An 8,515-nucleotide genomic window follows, 5' to 3' on the forward strand; every position below is an offset into this window, starting at 1 on the left:
TCCTCAAGAATTTGACGGTATTTTGCCCTGCAGCAAGGAAACACCCCCACAACAGGATTCTGCCACCTCCATGCTTTACTGTACATATGGTGTGTTGTGGATGATGAGCTGCATTGGATTTCCACCAAGTGTACTGTTTGGTATTGAGGCCAAATAGTTCAACTCTGGTCCCATCTGACCGTAAGACAGTTTTCCACTTGGCATCAGAACCTTCAACATGCATTCTGGCAAAGCTCAAACAAGTCTTAATGTGGCCTTTCTTGAGAAGTGGCTTTTTCCTTGTGACCCTCCCGAACAAGCCACAATTGTGGAGCGCTTGTGAAATTGTTGTCCCATGCACACAATGACCACTCTTTGCCATAAAGTCCTGTAAGTCCTTCAAAGTGGCCATTGGCCTCTTGGTAGCCTCTCTTACCAGTTTCCTCCTTGCTCTTCCATCCAGTTTGGAGGGACAGCCGGATCAACGGAGGGCCCTAGTAGTACCAAACACTTGCCACTTCTTTATTATGGACTTTACTGTGCTCCTTGGAATTGAAGCCTTTGAGATTTTTTTGTATCCATTTCCTGCCTTATGTCTGTCCACAACTCTATCCCAAAGATCTTTTGAAAGTGGCTTGCCACCCAGAGTCAGTTGTTTGCTGTCATTTGCACTACCAAGCAAGGGAATGGGCCAGGAACAGCAGTTTTTATGCTTCACTAATCATACTGATTACAAATGATCACAAGTGGAAGCCAGTAACCATGGTCTGCACTGGAAATGGTGGTTACTTACACCTGATTGAGTTTACAAGTATTGTTTAGGAGGAGTGTGTGATCCCTTATTAATCTCAGTATTTCTTGTTTTATATATTTTTAAATTCTTCTGAACTGTAACTGTGATATCTTTCACTTGGATGTTATAGATTGCATTGAGTAAGTAAAGCTGGAAAAAATATTAGTTTGTGTGTTTTCATTTAAGGCTGTAAAGCAAAAAAAAAAACGGGGAATATTTTGAAGGGGATGATTCTTTTCTATACCCACTGTATATATCTACATATAACATAGTATACTATCAAATACTACAAAGAGTACGCAACATGTGTTTTGCCCTTATTTGGGCTCATCAGGAGTACACACTGCACTGCACCCCTCACGGGGATCAAACCTCAGATGTCAGCGTCAGAGGCGAAGCCTCTTTACACTGCGCCATGGCGTGGGGTTCGTTTATTTGACAATCTGGAGATCAGAGAAATTACATTCATAGCTTTCGTAGTCTGAGTCCTGATTTGATTGTATGGGTGGCAGTGGAGTGTGTACGCTTGATGAGCCCAAATAAGAGCAAAACACGTGTCAAAAATAATTTGCATTATTTGACAGTAAACTATGTAACATTCCATGATCTGCTTCTCACAACTGAGAGGGCCTGTGGTGGATGTTTGCCAACTGGCAGACCATCCACATGTGTTACGTGGTAGGTAACCACCGTGGCAACACGAATTGGACAATCGATTTAAACTTTAAAGCCAAGCAATATCTACATACCTCTGTCATATTACCTATGTCCATATATTCAATCTCTTTTCGCTGCTCCGATATTTTACCAAATAATAATTTCCATTTGATAGTGCTACTGCGATCTTTACTATCAGTGTTTTGAGACTTTCGAATTTTAGTACTTTCAGAATCTCTAACCTGCTCTGCATGTGTATCGCGCCAACATTTTTGGACTTATTTACAACGTTCTACTTTGTCTTCTACTCTTTGTCTTTTATTTCCGCCCCCGCTTGCACCTTATAAGAGCTGAGAGCACAGGAACTGTGTCTGACAATAGCATTCACACGAATGAGACGCGAGTGGACCATGGGCGGGGTTAAATCTCCTGGCACAAAGTCTTGTCTCGCGGTACTTGAAATTATCTCTCTGAAAAAGTCTAGTCTCGTCCAAGGATTTTTTATATAATATAGAGATATATATATATATATATATATATATATATGCATATCTACATACACTTCATCACTTCATTCATTCAAGACTTTGTATGGCAGATGGCAGTAAAATGTTTTTGTGCACAGTACCTGCCAATGGCAATTACCAGATGATCGGGATGCTCCCGACTGCATCAGCATTTTTTATCATTTCATGCAAAAATCTCTATAATCAGAAGCTCATTCCACTATTAATTAAGCTGTATACTGTGTTCCCAATGTAATTTTGAAAGGACTTTAAATTGAGTGTTGGTAACTCTTCTAAATGCGAGATGCACCTTTCCCAGGGCTCTGTGGTGTACACATTTCATATTACAGAGAGACTCCAGCTTCCCTGCCACCCTCACTAGATGAGAAAATGGATGGAAGGATGTTTTCCATTCACAGAGTTATGTTACAGGGACCACCTTTTATCCAAACCAACTTACAAATCACTATGGTACAATGTTTTGCCTGTTTCTGTAAATGCCACATTCAGGCTCTATATAGCATGGTGAGAACTACCCAGTGAGTCACCAGTGGGCATCTTGCTTAGACTCCAATGTCATTCATTACATGGTGCTTGTTTTCAATTCATTTAATTCAAACAGACAAAGTGAAAAGTACTACAGTGGAATGAAAGTCACTGTATTGGTGCCCATTTTTGAGTAGATTGCAGACTTCTAATCAATTCATGGATCAAGTTTATTGTAAAAAGAGATTTAGTGCCACAGACCTAGTTTGTGGTCAATTTCTCAGTATTTCTTTAAAATGCAACCATTTGTAGTCGCTTAAATTTTATACAATTACTTTACATTTTATTCCAGCTTCACAGTTAAAGTCAAGTGAAATAGTTAACACCCATGAAATGTTTCTTCTTTTTAACATATGTGGACATATTTACATTTTATCATCATTTAACCAGTATCTTATGATAAAATGGATGTGTTTGGAAAAAAATATATCACTTTTTCCACAGATTAATCATTGTTTCATTGAGTACACTCTTTTCCTAAAACTATGTAGCAATCTCTGACATCAACTGGGAGAAAAGAATTGTGAAGAACCTTTCAGCTGTGTGATGTCTGAGGGGCAGCATCTGAATTGGATTTAGATCAGGACTTGGCCAATGCAGAATCTTCCATTTCTTAATTTTCAGACATTCCTTGTGGGTTTTACTGGTCATGCTGTGAGTCACTGAGATGCTGCAGGGCCCACTTTCAGTTGAGCTTCAGTCTTCTGACAGATGGTCTAACGTTATCATCAAGCACTCTCCGACACAAGGAAGAATTCATACAGATATTTTTTTTGTAATATACATTTTTGTTTAATTTCAGAAAAGCAGAATATTACAATGACATACTACTCAATCAAACAAATAGCAACATAGTGTGGCGGACAGCCAGGACGCCCTGACTATAGAAGGACCGGAGGAGAGAGCATTTCCAGGGCAGTTTCTCCCCCCAGATCAACAGTGGGCAGTCCCCTTGGTTTCCAGTGGGGCCACAGGTCATGAGCATAGAAGCTCAACCCTGTTGGGGCCTGAAGCCGCCACCCCGGGGCACGTGGATGTTTTCAGGGCCCTATTTGGCAGCACTTCCGCCACACTCGGAAGTGCTGCCAGAAGAAGCTTGTTGGGCACCTAGAGTCCTTCCGTGTGCCCTATAAAAAGGGACCAGTTACCAACATCTAACGGTCAGACTCAGGAAGAAGAGAACAAAGCGTGTGTGGAGGACTGAAGCAGCAGCAAAGGGACTGTGTTTTTAGGGCTTTGCTGTACTGTGTTGGTTTGGGGAGCAAGGGAAAGCGCTTCCCAGTGGAAAATAAAGGTGTGCATTGTGTTCTGTACTTGTGTCCTGCCTGTCTGGGTCGGGGTTAGGGGCTGTACGCACCCAGGCATCACAACAGATACATCCATTTACTTGAAACTAAATGCAAAGAAAAAAGAAATACAAAAGGGGAAAAAATCAAAAAACAATTCAACCAGAAAAAAGGAGAAAAAGATGAGAGATGCGAGAATAAAAAAAAAGAAATCCTGACTTTTTAAATATAGTGGAAAAATTAAGAAGAGAGTTAATCACAGGCACAGACAGCATGCTTAAGCTTTTCAGTTGAATTATGGAATGCTTGGCGTATATAGAACTATGAATGTATTTTATATATGGCTGAATTCCACTCCTTTTTTCACTCTTCCCTGGGATCTTTGAAGGGTAGATTCTTTAAAATATTTTTTATATATTTTGGAAATGCTGTCAAAGTCTTGGAAAGTTGGATAGGTTTCTTTTAATAACATTTCTAATTTGAACGTAGGAAAAGAGTGTGCAGCTACAAAGTTACATTTGGAGTGTAATTGTTCATAAGATGCAAATATGTTGTCTATATAAAGTTTTCTATGTGTCTTAATTTCTAGAGTAACAGATAATAGCGTCTCTTCCTGCACAGTGGGTTATATGATTGTGGCCTGCTTCAGGTCCTGAAGCAGCAAAGCATCCACAAACCATAACATTTCCACCACCATGCTTTACATCATGGGTTTGAATTTACAATAGACGGTGTGAAAACTGAAACCTTATGAGAAGGATTTTGTGTCAAGTCCAATACAACTCCTATCAACAGCCAGATGGTGTGCAGAAGCCTTTAAGAAAGCTAACAGAATGTTAGATTATACAGTCATATGAAAAAGTTTGGAAAAAGTCTTAATTTTTTGGATTTTTGTTTATCATTGGCTGAGCTTTCAAAGTAACAACTTCCTTTTAATATATGACATGCCTTATGAAAACCGTAGTATTTCAGCAGTGACATTAATTTTATCGGATTAACAGAAAATATGCAATATGCATCATAACAAAATTAAATAGGTGCATAAATTTGGGCACCCCAACAGAGATATTACATCAATACTTAGTTGAGCCTCCTTTTGCAAATATAACAGCCTCTAGACGCCTCCTATAGCCTTTGATGAGTGTCTGGATTCTGGATGAAGGTATTTTTGACCATTCTTCCATACAAAATCTCTCCAGTTCAGTTAAATTTGATGGCTGCCGAGCATGGACAGCCTGCTCCAAATCATCTCATAGATTTTCGATGATATTCAAGTCAGGGGATGGTGATGGCCATTTCAGAACATTGTACTTCTCCCTCTGCATGAATGCCTTTGTAGATTTTGAAATGTGTTTTGGGTCATTGTCTTGTTGGAATATCCAACCCCTGCGTAACTTCAACTTTGTGACTGATGCTTGAACATTATCCTGAAGAATTTGTTGATATTGGGTTGAATTCATCCAACCCTCGACTTTAACAAGGGCCCCCATCCCTAAACTAGCCACACAGCCCCACAGCATGATGGAACCTCCACCAAATTTGACAGTAGGTAGCAGGTGTTTTTTCTTGGAATGTGGTGTTTTTCTTCTGCCACACAAAGTGCTTTTTGTTATGACCAAATAACTCAATTTGTATCTCATCAGTCTGTGTTCCAAAATTAATCTGGCTTGTCAAAATGAGCATTTGCATACAACAAGTGACTCTGTTTGTGGCATGAGTGCAGAAAGGGCTTCTTTCTCATCACCCTGCCATACAGATGTTCTTTGTGCAAATTGTGCTTAATTGCAGAATGATGTTACAGATACACCATCTGCAGCAAGATATTCTTGCAGGTCTTTGGAGGTGATCTGTGGGTTGTCTGTAACCATTTTCACAATCCTGCACATATGCCGCTCCTGTATTTTTCTTGGCCTGCCAGACCTGGGTTTAACAGCAACTGTGCCTGTGGCCTTCCATTTCCTGATTACATTCCTTACAGTTGAAACTGACAGTTTAAACCTCTGAGATAGCTTTTTGTAGCCTTCCCTTAAACCATGATACTGAACAATCTTTGTTTTCAGATGTTTTGAGAGTTGCTTTGAGGATCCCATGCTGTCACTCTTCAGAGGAAAGTCAAAGGGAAGCACAACTTGCAACTGACCACCTTAAATACATTTTCTCATGACTGGACACATCTGTCTATGAAGCTCAAGGCTTAACGAGTTAATCTGACCAATTTGGTGTTGCATGTAATCAATACTGAGCAGTTACATGCATTCAAATCAGCAAAATTACAAGGGTACCCAAATTTTTGCACAGCCAGTTTTTCACATTTGATTTAATTTCATACAACTAAATACTGCTTTACTAAAAATCTTTGTTCGGAAAACACCCCAGTACTCAGATGTTCCTAGGAAATGAAAGGCATACCACGGTTATCTTTTTTGTTGAAAGTAGAATAAATTATTATGCAGGCTGAGAGGGGTTCCCAAACTTTTTCATATGACTGTATATCATAAACAAACATCTCCAACTGTCTGACCTGTTGACAACTCCAATGATGCCAAGTTTCACAGGAATGACACGGCCCATTAAAACATCCATGGCATCAGTCCCAGCATCCATCAAATCCAACTTTGTTACTACTGCTAGTGTCCGACGACCTAGAGGTATAGAAGTAAAAAGGCTTTAATTTTTGTTCACTTGCAGGTCACAAAGACATTAAGTATCAACACTTTTACTATGATCTCTCTACAATATGATGTAAGGCATCTGTTTGTTTCTACCACTCACTAAAAGAGGATTACCACTGTTATCTTTTTTGTTGAAAGTAGAGTAAATTATTATGCAGGTGTCCAAACTTTTTCATATGACTGTACAGCACGATCTGTAGAGTACAAGTCTAAGGAGGTTATGCTGGAGCTTTATAATGCACTGGTGAGGCCTCATCTGAAATATGGTGCATGTTTTGATCTTCAGGCTATAATAAGTACATAGCAGCGATAGAAAAATTCATTATAAGAGCAACTAGGCTGATTCCAGGGCTACAGGGGAAGATTTATGAATCTATGAAGATTTATGAGCTGAACAATTTTAAGTTTAAGAATAAGAAGATTAAGATGAGACAGTGTTGAAGTGTTTAAAATAATAAAGGGAATTAGTAGAGCGAATTGAAACTGCTACTTTAAAATTAGTTCATCCAGAACACAGGGGATACAGTTAAAAATTTGTTAAGGATAAATTTCACGCACACATTAGGAAGATTTTCTTTTTTTTATAAATAAGTAAAATTTATTATATTTTTATTAATTTTATTGCAATCCATACAATTCAAGTTTTTACAAAAAGAAAAATTGAGTAAAGGACAAATCGATCCCCACCCTGAGAGAGAGAGCAAGCCAAACGTGTAAAATTTAAGGCTTGTAAAATACCTAAATTAATAAATTCTCTGTGCTTTATGAACTTATTTTAAAATATTACTGATCAGATCTTGCCATGTTTTGAAAAAAGTCTGTACGGATCATCTAACTGAGTATTTGATTTTTTCCAATTTCAAATAATATAACACATCGGTTTCCCACTGACTTGAAAGAGGAGAGTTTGGGTTCTTCCAGTTTATCAGAATAAGTCTGCGTGCCAAAAGTGTAGTGAATGCAATCACAATTTGTTTGTCTTTCTCCACTTTAAACCCATCTGGAAGAACCCCAAACACAGCTGTTAATGGGTTAGGGTGATTGTGAGGCTGTCTGAAAGGTAATTAAAAATTTCGGTCCAGAATAATGTTAATTTAGTGCAGGCCCAGAACATGTGACCCAATGAGGCTGGGACTTGATTACAGCGTTCGCAGGTTGGATCATGCCCTGGAAACATTTTGAGAGTTTTAGTCGAGACAGATGTGCTCGATATATAATTTTGAGTTGTATAATTGTATGCTTTGCATATGGAGCTTGAGTGAATTCTCTGCATTGCTACTTTCCACTCCTTTTCTGATATATTAATTGAGAGATCTTTTCCCAGTGTCCTCTTGGATCTTTGAAAGGAGGGATTGTAAAATGATTTTATATATTGTAGAGATGGAGTCTAAGTCCTTGAGATTGAGCAATATTTTTCCAGCATGGATGAGGGTGCAAGATGAGGAAAATCTGGAAGGTTCTGTTTAACAAAGTTCCTGATTTGAAGATAGTGAAAGAAATGTGTAGCTGGAATGTTAAATTTGGAATGTAATTGTTCATAGGATGCAAAGACGTTGTCTATATAAAGATCTCTAAGCAAGTTAATTCCAAATTTTTCCAGATATTAAAACTGCATATGTTTGTGAAGGTTGAAAGAGGTGGTTCTCTTGCAGAGGTGCCACAGATAGAAGCTTCTCCGTCTTAAAATGCTTTCTACATTGGTTCCAGATTCTAAGTGAGTGGAGCACAATTGGGTTATTAGTATATTGCCGATAACGTGTGTTTATTGGAGCACAGAGCAAGGAATACAAAGAAGTACTGCAGGATTTTACTTCTATTGCGGTCCAAGCCTGTGTATGTTCTTCTATTTGTGTCCAGGTTCTTATCGCCTGTATATTTGCTGCCCAGTAATAAAACTGGAAGTTAGGTAGAGCCATGCCTTCTGCCTTTTGTCTTTGTAGGGTCGCTCTTTGATGCGTGGATGTTTTGAATTCCAAATAAATGAGGTTATTGTTGAATCTAATTGCTTAAAGAATGATTTATTAATGTATATTGGATGTTTTGAAATAAAAAGGAGCTTAGGAAGAATATTCATCT

The sequence above is a fragment of the Polypterus senegalus genome, chromosome 13 (genome assembly GCF_016835505.1).
Source record: "Polypterus senegalus isolate Bchr_013 chromosome 13, ASM1683550v1, whole genome shotgun sequence".
Classification (NCBI taxonomy): Eukaryota; Metazoa; Chordata; class Cladistia; order Polypteriformes; family Polypteridae; genus Polypterus; species Polypterus senegalus.